This window comes from Canis lupus, chromosome 38 (genome assembly GCF_048164855.1).
Source record: "Canis lupus baileyi chromosome 38, mCanLup2.hap1, whole genome shotgun sequence".
Classification (NCBI taxonomy): domain Eukaryota; kingdom Metazoa; phylum Chordata; class Mammalia; order Carnivora; family Canidae; genus Canis; species Canis lupus.
In genome coordinates, this window is record NC_132875.1 from 15,829,383 (window position 1) to 15,848,780 (window position 19,398).

A 19,398-nucleotide genomic window follows, 5' to 3' on the forward strand; every position below is an offset into this window, starting at 1 on the left:
CCAACACTGACAATAGAGAACTAGTTAGCTTAGAAGGCCAATCAACTAGAAACAGAGCCAATTGGCTTCATTCCTAATTTGTAAAACTGGAGTCTATTATCAACATACTTAATAAAAGAAAACTCTTATTCTTATTGGTTCTTAGCCTTCTCCACCCCCTCATTTTTGTTGACATATTTTATTTGTAAAAGTCCTTCTTCATCTGCTGTTATTCTGAATTAAGAACCTTCTTTAGTTTCACCTTTACTCTTGTTATGGATAAAGATGATTTGAATTCCCTTGATTTTCTCATACTTGTACAGCACATAAAAAATTGGCTAGCTTTATTTTATATCAACCGTACTTTCTTATGATAATGACATGCTTATCAGACTTTCTGTAACACACACTGAATCCTTTTTCCGTATGACCCAAGACTGAAGGTCAGTAACCACTAATCAACCAAATGAAAATATCTTTGGCTTTTTCAACTTACTTGTAAATGCTTCTTTCATCTCCTTGTCTTAACTAAGTGTGGCAGTGTTTTGAGCATACTGCTTTTCCAGTCTTTTTAATTATTAACTGAATGTATTTATCCAAACAACTTTGTAAGCTCTAGAGTTAAGAGGTATGGCAATATTCTAGTAGCCCACAACCCTCCTTTAGGAGTAAACATACTTTTTGGGGGGCTCATACAACCATAACAGAAACTTGTCTTTGCAGTGATTACTCTGGTTGATCATGCTTTAAAGACAGTTACTTGACTTTATCTTTCTCTCTACTACAAGACCAGCTATCAGTCCTATAGGCTGGTTCCATAATAACAAGAATCAAAACCATGGACTCAGTTTCCGGCGCTCCCCAGATTCAGTGACTTATCTCATCACTTTCCTCAGTGTAATAGGGATCTCCAGAGACACAAAGATAATAGGGGATTTAATAGCCAATTCTAGAAGCCCCAGAACTAATCTGGAAAGCTTATTCTTAAAATTGCCATCTTCTAAAACTGCTCTTAATATCTAAATATTATTAGTCAGGATTCTCCAGAGAAACAAGGGCCATACTTTATAATCCCATGATTATGGAGGCAGACAAGTCCCATGAGATGTCATCTGCAAACTTGAGAGACAAGAAAGCCAGTGGTGTATTTTGATGACCAGAGAGCCCTGAATTCTTACCACAGATGAATGCTCAAACTTACTCAGTTAAGCAGAAAGATAGTGAATCGTCTCTTCCTTTACTTTCTGTTCTATTCAGGCCACAATGGATTGGATTATACCCACCCACTTGAAAAAGGTCAGCTACTTTATTTGGTTCACCAATTCAAATGCTAATCTTTTCAGGAGACTCTTGTGTACAGTGGGGTGGAGGTGCAGGTCCTAGCAAGAATAAAAACCTGAAAAGAAGAGCAAAGGAAAAATTTTTTAAAAGTGGGGGAGTTGTTTTTAAAGGTCCCTTCAGTTTCCCTGACTCACCTGAGTGTTTTTTTCCTGGATAGACCATAAGTTAATACTGTTATGTAAAATTAACAATACTTAAAGACTATGATATAAAGTCAACATATCATATGTTATAAGATAAAGGAATAAGAGATGAAAGAAAACAAAGACATTTGCATACACAACTATCTATCTATCTATCTATCTATCTATCTATCTATCTATCTATCCACAGTTGACCTTTGAACATTACAGATTTGAACTGGCCACTTACACATGGATTTTTTTAAAGATTATTTATTTATTTATTCATAGAGACACAAAGAGAGAGAGAGAGGCAGAGACACAGGCAGAGGGAGAAGCAGGCTCCATGCAGAGAGCCCGACATGAGACTCCATCCAGGGTCTCCAGGATCACGCCCCAGGCTGCAGGTGGCGCTAAACCGCTGCGCCACCAGGGCTGCCCCACGGATTTTTTTTTTTTTTAATGAAAACGATATAACACAATAAATATATTTTCTCTCCCTTATGATTTTCTCAATAACATTTTCTTTTTTACTGTTTACTTTATTGTGAAAGTACACAATATGTGTTCATCAACTGTTTATGTTAAGTTTGGAGAAGGGAAAAAATTATATGACAATTTTTGACTGTGTGGGAGGGAGGTCAATATCCCTAACCCTTGTATTGTTCAAGGGTCAACTCTATTATGTTTTTTCTACCATTATCCCATCTCCTTAGTATCTATTTCCACATATGTTCTCCAGATTTATGTTGGTATAAATTAGAATACTCAAGTAGTTCTTTTAGAGTGTAACTCATATCCTATGGGTTATATGTTATGTCTCACTTTTAGGGAGCCCCTGAGACTACAGTCTAGTTTGGGTCAGAAGCCAAGACTACAGGTGTGGGTAGTGCTAAAGAGAGTATTATATCACAAGGCAACTGCATCAGTGAAAGCCCTTACAGTTCCCTCAAAAAATGCAGAATATGCTGTTACTCTTATTATACAAAGATGATAAGGCTTACACTACTGTGGATAGAAACCCCTGATACCACTGGTGGTATGGAAGCTACTTTCATTGGGGATGGGAGACCTTTCCTAATTGCAAAAAGAAAAACAAAACAAAACAAAACAGAGCACATGGCTGGGTCAGTCTGTAGAACATATGACTCCTGATCTTAGGGTTGTGAGTTCAAGCCCAACATTGAGTGTGAAGCTTATTTAATAATATATATATATATATATTTTATACATATAAAATTATATATAAAATTATAAATATAAATAATATAAAATTATATTATTATGTTATATATTATATATTTAAGAATATATTATATAATCTTATATATTTTATATATTTATATATAAATATATATTAATATAATATATAATATATACAAAATATAAATATATAAAAAATATATATATATTTAAATTTGAATCTGTATATCAACATGAGGAAATTGACATATTAAAGTCTTCCAATCCAAAAAGGAAAGGAAAGGAAAGGAAAGGAAAGGAAGGAAGGAAGGAAGGAAGGAAGGAGGGAGAGGGGTAAGGAAGGAAGGAAGAGAAAAAAAAGCATCAGAATTTAGGAGCTCCATGTCCCTAGATTCATCAGTCTTTCCACACATTCCCATTTCAAATTGTATGATCTCATTCTTCTTCAGTCAATGCCCTCATTTTAACAGTAGGTATCCTGTGTGGCTGGGAGTTCAACATGCTCTGTAGTTCAGCCAGACATAGGATGAGATTCTGTGTTGATTTTCAGCAATTTCATCTTTGCATCTGTGAGAGATAAGAGTCTACCTCAGGGACACAGAGAAGCCTTCAGGTAATTTACACTGTGCTTGAGCTGGGAATTTAAATCCCTGAGTCCATTCTTTTCATTTATCACTTTGTCCAGGGACATTGGGTACAAGCAGCCAAGCTTACTTTATTTGTTAGTTTTTCAAAAATGTTCCAAAGTATTATATACTCTGTCACCCAGCTCTTTGCTTCTTATAAATATTTGGTTAGGAGTAATAATGCACATATTTACATATCTCTATTGCTGTGTCACATCATAGACACTACAGACTGTCAGTGCTCTTTGCTACTGTAAATAAAATTAACTGTACCTTTCAGTTTAATCAAATTGGAGAGATAATTCCAGAAACCCCAGAAGTAATTTGGAAAATCATCTTTAAAATTCTGCTCCTCTAGATCTACTCTTTTTTTTTTAATTTTTATTTATTTATGATAGTCACAGAGAGAGAGAGAGAGGCAGAGACATAGGCAGAGGGAGAAGCAGGCTCCATGCACCAGGAGCCCGACGTGGGATTCGATCCTGGGTCTCTAGGATTGCGCCTTGGGCCAAAGGCAGGCACTAAACCGCTGTGCTACCCAGGGATCCCTAGATCTACTCTTAATATCAAAATCTGTATTAGAGAACAGAACCCCGATTATATACATGCATATATATGTATGTCATATATATATATATATATATATATATATATATATATATATATATATAATTTATTATAAGGTGTTGGCTCATGCAATTATGAAGGCTAAGCCCCATGGTCTGCCATCTGGAAACCAGAGACCCAGAAATATCAGTGGTGAAGTTTAAAGTCCCAAGAGCCAAAGAGAAGATGATGTAGATTCTAGTCAAGATCTGAAGGCCTGAGGACCGGGGGTACTCATGTCAGAAGACCCATTTTCTAGCACATGTAGTCAGAGAGAGAAATTAATCTTCCTTTTTATTTTTGTTCTATTAAGGTCCTCAAGGGATTAGATGATGCCCATGCTCATTGGGAAAGCCATCTGCTTGACTCAGTTCACCAATTCAATTGTTAAACTCTTCCAGAAACACCCTCATATACAAACCCCCAAAACAAAGTTTAATCAGGTATCTGGACATCTTTTGGTCCAATCAAGTTGACACATAGAGTAAATCATCACATTCAGTCTTTTGCATCTGTGGCCACACCTACTGACATCCTTTTGAGGTGTCCATTTCATTCTTTTTTCCTTTCCTTTGCCATAAGAAGTCTATTTTTTCTTTCCTTCCTTACTTCAAAACTGAATGCTCACTGACAAAATTTCCAATTATGTTTTGTTTAAAAATCTGTTTATAGATTATATGATTGCCCTTTTCTGGACCATTAGGCACTGTTAACCACTACCCATTTCCTCAAATTGCTTTCTTTTCTTGCATCTTTGTGGCATCTAATTTTACAAAATTTTAGTGGCCCTTATTTCTCATTCTCCTTTATTGCTTTTTCTACTATTCTCTTTCCTTTAATGTTGACATTTTTCTTTTTTCTTTTTTTTTTTTTAATGTTGACATTTTTCAGACTTTGTCCTTTATCCTGAGCATATTCTAAGAGAATCTTTAATAGATTTTTTTTTATGGCCTAACACCAATCTTTTAACACTCTGCTTTACATACAATCTTTCCAAGGTTTTCTAATACTGTAACCTTATTAAGAGAAAATAATAAAATATAACTGTAGAGCATATTAAAATCTTTAAGAGCCTATTATAACAATCCCCTAAATAACATGTCCTATTTTGTTTATAAGTCTTTGCAATGTACATCCTAATAGTAATATACAAATATTTTGTAATCTTATATGCTAGTCACTTTCACTTTCCATTATAGAAATTTAACAATCAATATCCATAAAACTTTCAATTAACATAAAAATAGACATGAATTCTTACATCCTACTTTATATGCCATTATAGGCCTAGATTCTATTAACAGATACTGTCTTTGTAAATAATAGGCTGCATATTTATTTACTGTGTACTGTTGAAGTAAGGTATGTAGTATCTCAAGTGTGTTAATAGTAATTTTATAAACTTTACTAAACTAAATATAAAACTAAATAGTAGTTTTATAAACTTTACTAAACAAATCTGAGAGTGTAACAGCAATGAGAGAAGAAATTATATTTGCTGATAAGAAAATATTCCTTTAGCAAATATACGTGTTACCATGTACTCACAACTTTAGTGTAATTTTAAATTAAGTGAATGAAAAAAGTTATGAGTTGATAGAAAGATGGTGCCATTGAAGAGAGCATCAATATCTGTATCTTTTTAAAATTTTTTCATTTAGACTCCATTAGTTAACATACAGTGATTAGTTTTAGGCTTACAATATAGTTAATCAATACTTCCACACAACAGCCAGTGCTCATCAGGACAATTATACTCCTTATTCTCCAATATCTATTTAACCCAACCTCCCATGTACCTCCTCTCTGGTAACTATCTCTTTGTTCTCAATAGTTAAGAGTGTATTCTTTTGGTTTGTCTCTCTGTCTCTCTGTCTTTCTTCCCTCTGCTCATTTGTTTTGTTTCTTAAATTCCAAATGAATGAAATCATATGGTATTTGTTGATCTCTGACTTATTTTGTGTTTTCTTCAATAATATTTTTAATTGAAAACCTTGGCAATTATTAGAAATTATTATTTTATAATTATAAATAATAAAATAGACTATAAATTATATATTCATTTAAAATGAATATGGAGGGCAGCTCTGGTGGCTCAGCGGTTTAGCACCGCCTTCAGCCCAGGGCTTGATCCTAGAGACCCGGGATCTAGTTCCATGTCAGGCTCCCTGCATGGAGCCTGCTTCTCCTTCTGCCTGTGTCTCTGCCTCTCTCTCTCTGTGTCTCTCATGAATAAATAAATAAAATCTTAAAAAAGAAAAGAATATGGATGCTCTGAAAATAGATGCTGTATTAAGAAGAATAGTGGAAATGTGGTGGATTTTAACTAACCTGAAATTATATCAAATCTTTGTTATTTTAGGAAAAAATTTCAAAGTATCTTCAATTTGCATTTATTTTTGGCATACAATCTTACTTTCAGTTGATTTAACTATACTATATGTTTGAACCCATGTAGGATGGGATACTGCTAAATATTGTCTATGTCATTAATTTTACAGTGTGTGTACTATTCTTTCCAAAATGTGTGCAGTTGTCACTAAGGTAGCTCTAAAATATTGCCTAAAGCCAATAGCTAAGAAAGAATGACTGGAATAGAATTAAGATAACATAGGAATATAAGAACAAATGAGAGAGGTTTTTGTGGGGCACATGTTTTTGTTTCTGTTTTTGTTTTGCACATGGTTATCATTAGTGATGGAGATAGAGTTTCCGTCTAAATTAAAGTTTGAAGATCTTACCTAAAATATCTCTATAGTAAAATATAAATAAACACGTTGTTTTGTTAAAGAATAGATTTAAGTTTCACAGATTTCCTTGTAAATCCTTTGAAATGTTCTGATCACACTTCTATAGGCATTATGTTAAAATGATATTTGTTAGATAAAATGAATTAATCACTGGAGAAATTATTTAAGGTATTTGAGATCTGATTGAATAACATTCTAGGGAGATGGTATTAAAGTGGGTGAAGCATACTAAAAGGACGTGTTGTTATTTAGTGAGACAATTTCAAAGGAAACTATTTTAAGCTTAGTTTGCTAAAGATTTGAAACTATTTTCAGTGGCTTGATGATTTGAAATGTTGATTGCTAGCCAACTAATAGATTAAATCCTTTAGGAACATAGATGAGTCAGTTGTGCAGTAATAAGCATAATAATACTTAGCACTTTAAATCTTCAAAACATTTTATAAGCATTATCTAATTAATCTTTATATCAATCCCATGAGACAGATGAATATCATTCTCATTTTACTGATGGTAAAGCAAAGAATACTATGTGCAAATGCCAAGTCACAGAGTACAAAATGTTAGTATGATTTCTTACACACATATGCAAATGTGAATTTCTAAAGGTGATTAAGTTTATTTTTAGACATTAAGCATACAATTCCTAAAAGGTGGGGGTACACTGTCATTAGCATTATATAAATATTTTAAGTATAAATCTAATTGTTTTTCTTTTAGTGGTAAAAGTCATTTCACTCTTATTCTTTCAAATTACCAAGATTCTGAATTATCTTTTTTTAAATATTTTGTGTTTTACTATATTTTTTGTTCAACTATAATTGTGGATGAGTGTATTTAAACCTTCTTCAAACTCAACCTATTTGATTATTCCAAAGTTACAAAAAAAATATAATCTCACAATAATAAATCACACTATGAAAACTAGCAATGAAGTTTCTATTTCAAACTTGTCATCCATAGACCTGTGCCAGCAATATTGGTAGCTTGGTCATATGTGTCCTTCCACTCCTTTCTCCTTGGTCATACAAAGATAAAATTTTTTGTATGGATTTTTGTAAGGATTCCATTTTTTTTCCTGCATATTTTTATATGGAAATAGTAGCATATTTTATACTTTGCTTTGTCACTTGTTTTTTTTCACTTAATAAACCACACCCTGCAAAATAGTCCAAGGACTTACATTTGAAGTCCCTCCATACCCCACATTTCCACACATGCCTGCCTGTCTTCTCTCATCTCAGTTCTCACATCTTGTTTGGTGCATGATCTCTCCCATCACACCAGTCTCCTTGGAAATCATGTAGCTCACTGACACTTCCAGGCCTTCAACTTATATATTTACTGCCCTCTTTATGAAAGATTCACACGCAGGTATGTATTTTTTTTTTTTTAAACAACCAAAATTGTAATGATGATGTATTTGGCCTACAGAGAAACAAAGAACCATACTTCTTTCTTGACAAAAGCAAGAGTAATTTAAACTTTTACCAAAGAAGTGTTGTTTAAGCACACTAAATGTACAGGGTATAAGTGAAGAAATGTTTCATTAGCTAACCTCATAATTTTGATGGAGTCCTGAAGGTTAATTTCTTCTCTTCTCATTAGGTTGTCACAAGTGGCCAGATCCCAGCATCCCAGTGTTTCAGTACCAACCTCACTTCTTACTGATTGGATATCTTGTCTGAAAATGAAGACAAAACAAATCACTCCTCTCTCCACCATCACTGTACCCTTATTGTGACTTATTCCTAACTTAGCACTTATCAAAAACTGAGAGATAGTATTTATTGATTTGTTCATTATCTTTAATCATAATTCTCTTAATATCAACCAATTAATGAGTGTAGATATTTTGGGAAACTTTACATTTCATTGGCTATTAGTAAATTAGAGATTATTTCCATACCTGTATTGCCAATAAGCATTTTATCTGTGATTTTTTTTTTTACATTTTGTCAATTTTTCAAAAAGCTTTCATTTTAGTTTTAACCATATTGTTTTGCAAATATTAGCTTTTTGTCTGCATTGGGCTTTATTGTTTTTTTTTTTTTTGGTCACAAAAACTTTTAATTTTTAATGTGGCAAAATACACCTAGGGATGCCAGGGTGGTTCAGTGGTTGAGCGTCTACCTTTGGCTCAGGGTGTGATATCAGAGTTCTGGGAGTTCTGGGATCGAGTCCCACATCAGGCTTCCTGCATGGAGCCTGCTTCCCCCTCTGCCTATGTTTCTGTCTTTCTCTATCTCTGTGTCTCTCATGAATAAATAAATAAAATCTTTAAAAACAAACAAAATAAACCTATTTTTTTTGCTAGTTGTTTATAAGATAGGAAGATCTTCTTTATCCCCATAGTGTATATGTAACCTCCTATCTAGTAAGCTGTTAAAATTAATATCTTAAATCATTTTGGTATTTATTTAAAACTTTACTGTGAAATAGAAGCTTGCCCTTATTTTCCTCTTCATTGGCACTCTGCAATACCATTGCATTTCTCAGTCAAAACATCTTTTTATTTCACTTACATAAAATGCCTTGTTTATCATACATTTATATGTACTGATATATATATAAATATTTCTAGATTATTAATAATAATTTTATGTCTGTACTAAAAATAATTATTTGACTGTAGTTGTTTATACATATGGTTTAAGTGTCTTTTCACTCATTTCTTGGCTATTCTTGAATATTGAATTATCTATATTATTAAATAAAAAGTTTGGGATTATAAGTTTGAATGCATTAAATTATCTTTCACATTTTCTTTCTTTCTGTTATTTTTTAAGTATCTGATGACTTCCCCTGAGTCCTCTATGTAACAGAGCCTGAAAAAAAGAATCAAAGAATGGATATTTTATTTAGGAGGTGCAAATATAAGGCAATAAGGGTGGGAAGAAAAAAAAGAAGAGAAGGTAAGATGAAATGGGAAAGATGGGTAAGATGAAATGGGAAAAGCATTGTCATGTTAGCTACTGACTTAAAACAAGCCTAAGAAAAACTGAATAGACTACTCTAGAAGATTTTGCTGAACCCTTAAGGACTTCTCCTAAAGAGCTTCCTAGAGAAATTCTTGATGCAACCCAAGAGAGGGGAATAAGTTTTACTCCAGAAGTGATTAATTCCACTGTCTTCTCAGGTTGTCTATCTAGTCACTTCCGTGGGCATTTGGGATCATAGACTCTCATGTCCTGTAGTGTGGTGCTGCCTCCAAGTCGTCAGTGGCAGATGAGCCATAAATGCTAGGCATATAACTGATTGGCCCAGCTATGAACTGTTGGTAAAGGAGGAGAACCTGATCCTCATCTCCCAAGTGATACATTTTATTTTTTTAAGTGCAGATAGAACACAGTGAGAAAATCAGCTACATTCAGTCTTTAAAAAATAATAATAATTTGATGGGGCACCTGGGGGGCTCAGCGGTTGAGCATCTGCCTTCAGCCCAGGGCATGATCCTGGGGTCCCAGAATGGAGTCCACATCAGGTCCCTGCATGGAGCCTGCTTCTCTCTCTGCCTATGTCTCTGTCTCTCTCTCTCTGTGTGTCTCTCATGAATAAATAAATAAAATCTTTAAAAAAATAATTTGAGTATTGTGGATGTACAATGTTACATTAGTTTCAGGTATACAAAGTAGTGATTCAACTTTTATTCAGAATCTCTTAAATAGGTGTTTATTTTCCATCTTATCTCCCTGCATTGGTCTCAAAGTTTTGTATCCCTTCTTGTTAATAGACATTTTTACTAAGAAACCATTACTTTCCTCAGCTCTTACACATTAATTGGTAAGCAGTGTATTCCTAGACTCATTTGTCTCTTCTCTATTTATGTTTGTCTTATTTCTCACTCCCATTCCTTTCCCTTTTGATTTCTCTGCTTTTCTTGTTATATAAGTTTTGTCTGTTTTGTGGTTCTTTTCAAAAAGAATCAGCTTTGGATTATTTATCTTTGATTTTTCTTGTTTTGTTTTGTTTTGTTTTGTTTTTTTCAATTAATACTGTTAGCTTTTACTCCAACATTTTTTAGTTTGTTGTTTTTATATTGATTTATACATGAAAGTAATTCAAATATAGTCTTATTTGAAGAAAGTAACATATATAGAATAATATCTTAACAGCTTAATGAGCTTAGAAATGTAATGAGTGGGCAGCCCTGGTGGCGCAGAGGTTTAGCACTACCTGCGGCCCAGGGCATGATCCTGGAGACCTGGGATCGAGTCCCACGTCGGGCTCCCTGTGTGGACCCTGCTTCTCCCTCTGCCTGTGTCTCGGCCTCTCTCTCTCTCTGTGTCTCTATGAATGAATAAATAAAATCTTTTAAAAAAATGTAATGAGTTATCAATTCAAAGTAATGTTATAACCACCTAAAGAATGACTACAGATGATTATATTAACAGTAAAAATTAAATTTACTTCCAGACATTGAAGAAATTTCAGTGAAAGATTTGTGTTCATTTTGAAAGTTAGAATATTACTAATTTAATAAGTATATATTAAAATGCCTAATCATCTTAGTGTTTCAAAGAAAAATAATGGATAGATATTATCTAGAATTTTAAACCACTAATTTATCACTATTTCTGGTAATTGTTCCCAAAACTGTCTTTACTCTAATAATTTCTTAATAATATTGCTTCAAATGTGACAGCATAACAATGGAGATGAACACAGAATTTATACTATTCATGGTCTATTTATTTTAAAATATTAAGTATATTTTAAAATTCAATTTCCACAATACACTTCTGTGAAGTATTTTGTTCACCCACAGGCTCTTCTGTGCTGTTTCTATCAGCTGAGCTCTGGAATGTTATATGAATTTCCTCCGTGATTTTAGTATAATTTCATTCTTTTACTCTACAGATCCTTCATATAGTACATCTATTGTGATAAATCAAGTGTTACCGTTACTATACTTTCTCCAGTCAATTTGCTTGAATATTCACTTTATTTCAGACATGGACTAGAATAACTATATCTTTGATTCATCTATCATCCCAAATCTCAAATTCTGAGTACTTTCTGATTAAAATGTATTTACTTCTACATCTCTCATTCACTCACTCTTACAGACTTTCACATGAGTATTATTTTCTTGACCTTTCCATATTCTCCAAATCTATTATAAGTCTTCATAGTCATTTTTATGCTAATATTGAACTCTATTACCATTTTTTCACTTTCAAATCTGTGATGATGAATTTCATTAGAAAAATAAATAAAATTATGTCTCACTCTACATTTAATTTTAGCCTTAACTTGGTGGTCATCCATAAACTTTTTTTTTTTTTTTTTCATGCCCTATGTATCATCTGATACACCTTTTCATGGCTTTACTTATCCTTTTTCATGATCTACAAACGTTCAATTCCATAATTCCTAACAAAATTTCTGGCTTCATCTTCTGAAACAAAGACCATTAGGCGTCAATTCTTTCAAATTTTTATTCCTGTAGCTTAAAAATATTATTGCTTCATTATCTGTTTTATTTTTGGACCTCGATCTTGATCAAGGTAAAAATGCTTGTTTTCTTTTTCCTAAGATCTTTCTCTTTCTTTCTCTCTTACTTTGAAACACTTTTCCCTTGTGTAGGTATTACGTTAGCAATCATATGCCTTCTACTTGCATTTCAATTGTCTCCGAAGCTACTTTCTAGTCAAAACACTTATCAGAAGGACTATCATCAAAATGACAAGAAATAATGAGTGTTGGCAAGGATGTAGAGAAAAGGGAGCCCTTGTGCACTGTTGGGAATGGAAATTGATTTAGCCACTGTAGAAAACAGTATGAAGGTTCCTCAAAAATTTATAGTGTACTATCATGTGATCCAGTAATTTCACTTCTGAGGATATACCTGAAAGAAATAAAAACAGGATCTAGATGAGATATCTGCACTCTCATGTTCATTCCAGCAATATTTACAATAGCCAAGATATGTAAACAACCCAAGTGCTCATCAACAGATGAATGGATTAAGAAAATATGGTAAACATATACAATAGAATATTATTCAGCTACAAAAGAGAAGAAAATCCTGTCATTTGTGACAACATAGATGGACATTGAGGGTACTGTACTAAGTGAAATAAATCAGACAAAGAAGGTCTTATGATCTTACTTATATGTGGGATCTAAAAAAGCCCAAAACCACAGAAACCAGGAATAGATTGATGGTTGCCAGCAGGAGGTGTGGTGGAGGGGAGTATGGGAGAGATTGTTTGAAAGTGGTCAAAAAGCACAAGATTTCAGTTATAAGAAAAATAATTTCTGGAAATGTTATGTACAGCATAGTGACTGTAGTTAACAATATTACACTATATACTTAAAAGTTGCTAAAAGAGTAGATATTGGAAGTTCTTATCACAAGAAAAAAATGTAACTACATGAAGTAATGACTATTAACTAAGCTTATTGTGGTAATAATTTTTAAATAGGTACATATATCAAAACATTATGTTGTGCACCATAAGTTAATACAATATTATATATCTATCAAAATTCAATAAAATTTGAAACAATTTTGCTCACAGTCTCCCAAACAAAAAACATACCAATAATCTTCATAATTCTCTAAGCTGGGTTTATATTTCTCTTTCATTAAAAACACAAACTTCTAACATCTATATACATCTGTTTCATCCTTGTCTTATTTGGAGAGGTTGCCCAGATAATTCAGAGCTAGAAATCTGGATAATAATTCAAGTTCTGTCACTTGGCTGCAAATATATAATATTTGGAAGACGAGTGAGGAGTAGGGATTTTTTTACATAATTTACATTCCCCCCCCCCTTTTCTTCTTTGTTTCTCTTTTCTTTACTTTCCCCCTTTCCTACATTTAGAAGCAAGTCATAGAGTGACTATCTGTGGTGTCATTTCAGGGTCTTTCCTTCAGCTTATTGGGTGTTGAGAGGCAGTTCTACGATGACATGATGGCAGAAATATCTTTTAATCTCTGAGAGGCAGGTGTGATTTTGCATTTACAGATCTAGCGTCATCCTCAGATGCAGTGGCTCTTCTTTTGATAGTTCTGTGTTTTTCTGCCAATCACTTCTGAAGATCCATCCTAGAATGCATTTGTTCAGCAATTATGAGAGTTTTATTAATACTTATTTCCTTATATTATTCTTTTACCAACTTGAAAGTGACTTCATTTACTATCACAAGTTTGATTTTTGTCTCTTTGGTAGATGACTCAAAAATCAACATATTTTACATCATCAGTATACTAGAAATGGAAATCGGTTGAAAGCTGCTGTTTTTGGAACTTCAGACAAAAATCAATTATTACTTTGAGTTTAAAGCTTCTCTGATTGCTGGGGAGGCTCAGTCAGTTAAGTTTTTGTCTTCAGCTCAGGTTCTGATCCCAAGGTCCTAGGATTGAGCCCATAGCTCAGCATCAGTCTCTGTGCTCAGTGGGAAGCCTGCTTCTCCCTTTCCCTCTGTCCCTCCCCTTGCTGGTATATGCTCTCCTCTCTCAAATAAATATATTTTTTTTAAAGTTTCTCAATGCTATAAATAAAATAATGATACTTATCTCATATAGCTAGAGAATAAATGGGATTATGTATACGGAAGCATCTAGAATTGTTCCGGAAAAAAAAATATATATTTTAAAGATTTTATTTATTTATTCATGAGAGAATCAGAGACATAGGCAGAGGGAGAAGCAGGTTCCCAGTGGAGAGCCCAATGTGGGACTTGATCCCAGGACCCCGGGATCATGACCTGAGCCAAAGGCAGATGCCCAGCCACTGAGCCACCCAGGCATCCCATTTCTGACATATAGTATTTGTTCAATTTTAAATATATTTTTCCCTTTCTCTTTTAGAAATTTTCCCATACTTTTAATCTTTCATTGTGTATATATTGATATCTAAGAGTCATCTCAGATATATAATACCTAAAATATAGGTAATTTTTTTAAATTTATTTATTTTTGATAGTTACAGAGAGAGAAAGAGAGAGGCAGAGACACAGGCAGAGGGAGAAGCAGGCTCCATGCACCGGGAGCCCGATGTGGGATTCGATCCCGGGTACCAAGATCGCGCCCTGGGCCAAAGGCAGGCGCCAAACCGCTGCGCCACCGAGGGATCCCAAAATATAGGTAATTTTTAATAACCCCGTTTTTCTTAACTTTTTCTGCACTGAAATTCTTTAACATTATTTCCTCATATTTGATGTCCCCTATGAGCCTATTCATATTTGCATAAATTTCTATCTTGCCCAATCCATGACAAATTCCTATTCAGGATATTATTAAAATGTTTCTAACTATACATTTCTTTCTATGACTGCAGTTATTATTCCAATTCAGTGCATCATTTCTTTCTAGAAAGTTTTAAATAGATTCTTACTTGTTTTGTGCTCTAGCCACTCCTTGCTTCCTACCACAGTAACTATCCATTTTGTAGACAGTGTGGATGGAAGGAGACGAACATATCAAAATATCAAAATATTGTATTAGTGGTGCCATTGTTCTTACAAGGAACTTTGAATTGCTTTCTGTATTGTACATACATTTCATCCTACATCTCTCTTTCCTAAATTCTAGTTGAATTGAACTCTTGGTATTTGTTTACTAGACATTTCCTTCTACTTGACCATTGCCCATAGTATCTTTCTGCCTGCAATTTTGTTACACCCAGCTGCTTCCTTCTTCTGAAAAAAAAAAAAAAATATATATATATATATATATATATATATTTTTTTTTTTAGTTTCTTCTATGAAAAATATGATGGACTTTTTTCAGTTTCTTTCTTAAAGGACAAATTAACACTTTTGCAACATTAGAAAGTTGGCTTTTATTCATAAATCTCATTGATAGATGAATCTGCCTACTTGTTTCTTAACTCTTCAGGATAGGGGTTTTACACTGTTTTCTATCTCCGTGTCTTTAACGGAGTGAATAATCAGAGAATAATTGGTGAAGTATTATTTTTATTTTTTTATGATTATTCATTATATACATATATGAATATATATATGGCATACTGTAATAAAGGTCTCTAATAATTAGGAAACACAAAAAGAAGAAACGTCTCTCCACATTGTCTTTAATGGTATCTCCACACCTAAGCCATTGTAGGAACTCTGTAAATATCAGAACTATTACTTTTTGTTTTGACTGACACCTCTTTCATGGGCTTCAATTTTAGTTGATTTTATGGTATTTAAATAGCTTTACTATAATAGTCTAAGTGCCTCTAGAATAAGGAATTTTCACTTTCAATTAGAAACATTTACTGAAAATACATTGTGTGTATATTTATAAGAAATGGAATAAAAAAAAGAAATGGAATAGATAGGAAAGAAGAACCAAACACAGAATATTCACACCTGTTAAAATTTATACAGTTCGTGTAATTTGAGAATTATTTCAAATAGACTTCAATCTTCTAACTAAAGATGAGAGCCAGAATTTTCTCTTCTATTTGTTTTTTAAAAGTTTTACAAGACTATACTTTTTAAAACATACTTTCTAAAATGTACTCTACCTACAAAGTTCTTAATGATTAGACATGGAAATTAGGAAATATATTTCAACTTTGATGTGTGTGTGGGAGTGTGGATGTAGGTATGTGGATATAAGTGTGTGTGTGGTGGAAAGAAAAAGGGACGCTGTAGAATTGTGAAATCTGACTTATTTTTCTCCTGTAGCCTAATATTTAACTTTATTTGGAGAACTTCGTTGAAGTTTTTGTAAAAATCCCATTATGTGTTTTATAAAAGCAATCTTCAGATGTGATCTATCTTAACCATCAGGAAAAAAATTATCTTTATGTTTCTAAAAAGTTTTAAAGATACTTGAAATATAAATATATATTTTTAAAGATTTATTTATTTATGATAGACGTAGAGAGAGAGAGAGGCAGAGACACAGGAGGAGGGAGAAGCAGGCTCCATGCGGGGAGCCTGACGTGGGACTCGATCCCAGGACTCCAGGATCGCACCCTGGGCCAAAGGCAGGCGCTAAACCGCTGCGCCACCCAGGGATCCCCTATAAATATATTTTTTAAGTAAAAATATCACTGTAGTGTTGGGAGCACTAATTAACTTACTATCTGATATGTTAACCCTAACATTATTACATGGATACATTATTTATAATTATTTTAGTAGTTCTACTTTTTATAAAATTTTGTAAGCCACTTCAAGTACATTTTGAATTACCTAATATAAGAACCAAAAGTTTACATGTAAATAGGTCACTGAAAGCTCATCGAGATTTGTATTTCTCTTCTAGCAGAAAGAACTAAAGAAATATTTAAATATATATGTCTAATTTTTGAACTTTGTCTTATAAATTTTTTATTATGAAATTTTTTCAGTATCTTACCTCCAGAGCCCCTCTTCTCTTAAATTATATATTTGAGGCAATTCTATACACCTGTGGTAAAGCTGCAAACACCTCAATTTTGGTATGTTCCTGATTAGATTACACATAGTAAAAATGAAGACATATTTTTATTTCTGATCATCTTAAACTTGGTAATATATACTAAGCTAAATCTTTATTTCCCTAATATTTGTTTATAATCTTTTCCATGTGCTATGGGTTTAACTGAGGAGAAGGTCATAGTAATGAAATGCTGAGTGACAGATTAAGAAGATGGAAAAGAGAGTTAAATTAGAATCCAGATTTAAAAGATCTTGTGGAAACACTAGTTAATTCAGAACTTCAACAACATCAGAGTCAATGACTTAATTTGAAGAAGTAGAATTTCATGCAGTGATCTTAAGGATATGAGATAGAAATGAGTCAAGCTGCATTCAAATTTGTAAGGCAAACACATAACTATAATCACTTTCTTATACAGACTATACAGATTTTGTTCCAAAAAGGATTTAAAGTTGCACATGAATAAAAACTAATTTTAGTCATCTTCTTTTTTTAGAGATAATTATTATATAAGAAAAGAGTTTTTCATAAGTGCTATGAGAGTCTGAGAGCACAAATCATTGTACCTCAAATATTGAATATGATGGGCTTTATCAATAAATTTTCATGAGAGAAAGGTGCCAGGAAGATGTTTAAGGGGTAGTGATATGGTCCAATCAGTAAAGAAAACCCTCTCTGTCATGACCAAATACAGAAAATAACTTCATTTAAAAAGAGATTTACAACTGTCCTACACTGGTAATTAGAAGGCAAAGTAATAGTAGTAAAGAAGTATCTTAAAAGGGGAGGGGAACAGAGACTTGTTCTAGTTAGAGAGTTAAAGAAATGAAATGTGGTAGTCATCTTGCAACCCACTAGAAGGCAGAAAACACTTGTTATAATACAGTGGATGTACAAAACAAGGACTTTGTACTTAAAGACAATACTTGGAGCAAATAGATAAGCAGAGATCCAAAACTCTATGATTAAGTTATTAAGGTACCTGAAGGGAGAAGCAGACACCCAGCATGTGAACACAGGCAAAGTCAGGTTTACAGGAAAAGGTGAAATTTAGATGAAAGCTCTACATGTTCTTGAAGTACCTGGTTTTGGGTGATCCATAGACTCTAGGTGAGTTGAATTGAAGTTTATCCAACATCCAGTGCAAATAAATTATATATGATTATTTATCAATGCCTGCTTCTCTAAGTTTTATTTAAAAAAAAAAAAACATGCTCAGAGATGCAGATAAATGTGCATGTGATTTACAGAGGAGTGCTCCTAGGAAAAACTGGTAGGGATGTAGGACAAGCTGGACAAGAAAGAAAAAGGCACACAAGTGCTTGGTTTCCAACCAACACTCCTTACCCTGAGGAGGATTTCTAAAGTGTAAGGGAGTCCTTTATTAAAAACTGCCTCTGGGTAACTAAAATCCCGAGGCACCTTAGAACCCAAGCACAGGTCTCTGAAAATGTTCAGTTATTGGCTATTGGAAGCAAAAGTACACAAAAGCAGAGGAAGAGGTGCCCCAAAACATAAAGGGGATTGCTGAGGATCTGGATGGAACACTAACAATGTCTTTTGTCAACAATTTATAGCTATTTATGTTGCTCATAGTAATAATATTCTATGTTATACTGAATTTTATTGTTGGCAATAAAAATGAAAAAAATTCATGTTCTGGAGTTTATAATTTTCAGTAATTCTATTGTCTTCTTTACATAGTTCCTTGTTCTGGATTTGGGTTCTGGGAACCCAAAAGATTTGAGAAATATAGATTGTTGATTATATACAGATAATTATTTTCAGCGATGGGTAATATAGGTAAACATCTTTCTTTAATAATTGGGCTTAACAAGGCATATTATCTGTCTAAATACATTAGAAGCTATACTATAAATCTGTTAGAGATTGATTACTAAAATTTGGATGACCTTTACTTTAGAGTCTATTAGGAATTGGAAGCAAAATGATTGTTGCTCTTCTGTTTGTGTCTAATTATAATTAAGGACTGTAACCTTAGTTTGTACTTCCTTTCACCTTTTGCCATCTAGAGACAACCCAGGAGTGAGCAGCAGCAGTAAAACAGCACTATCTAAATGCTATTTATCTGAGAGGATCTTGAAAAACAGGATCTTTCCTTGGTGAGGAATGAACAGGGACAATGGTACTAGATAGCAGTGGTGGGTAGATATTTATAGGTTTCAAGCTTCAGAGATGCTACAATTTACTAAGACTCTTGGCCTTTTAGAGAGTTCTAGTTAATTGATAGTGTTTCTTTGATATAAAACTAGTGTAACCAATCACTCTGAAAAAGAGAATAGATGTTTGGAAACCATAAACTTTGGTCTCTGAAATTCATTAGACTGGTTCCAAAGTTCAAAATTTTTATTGA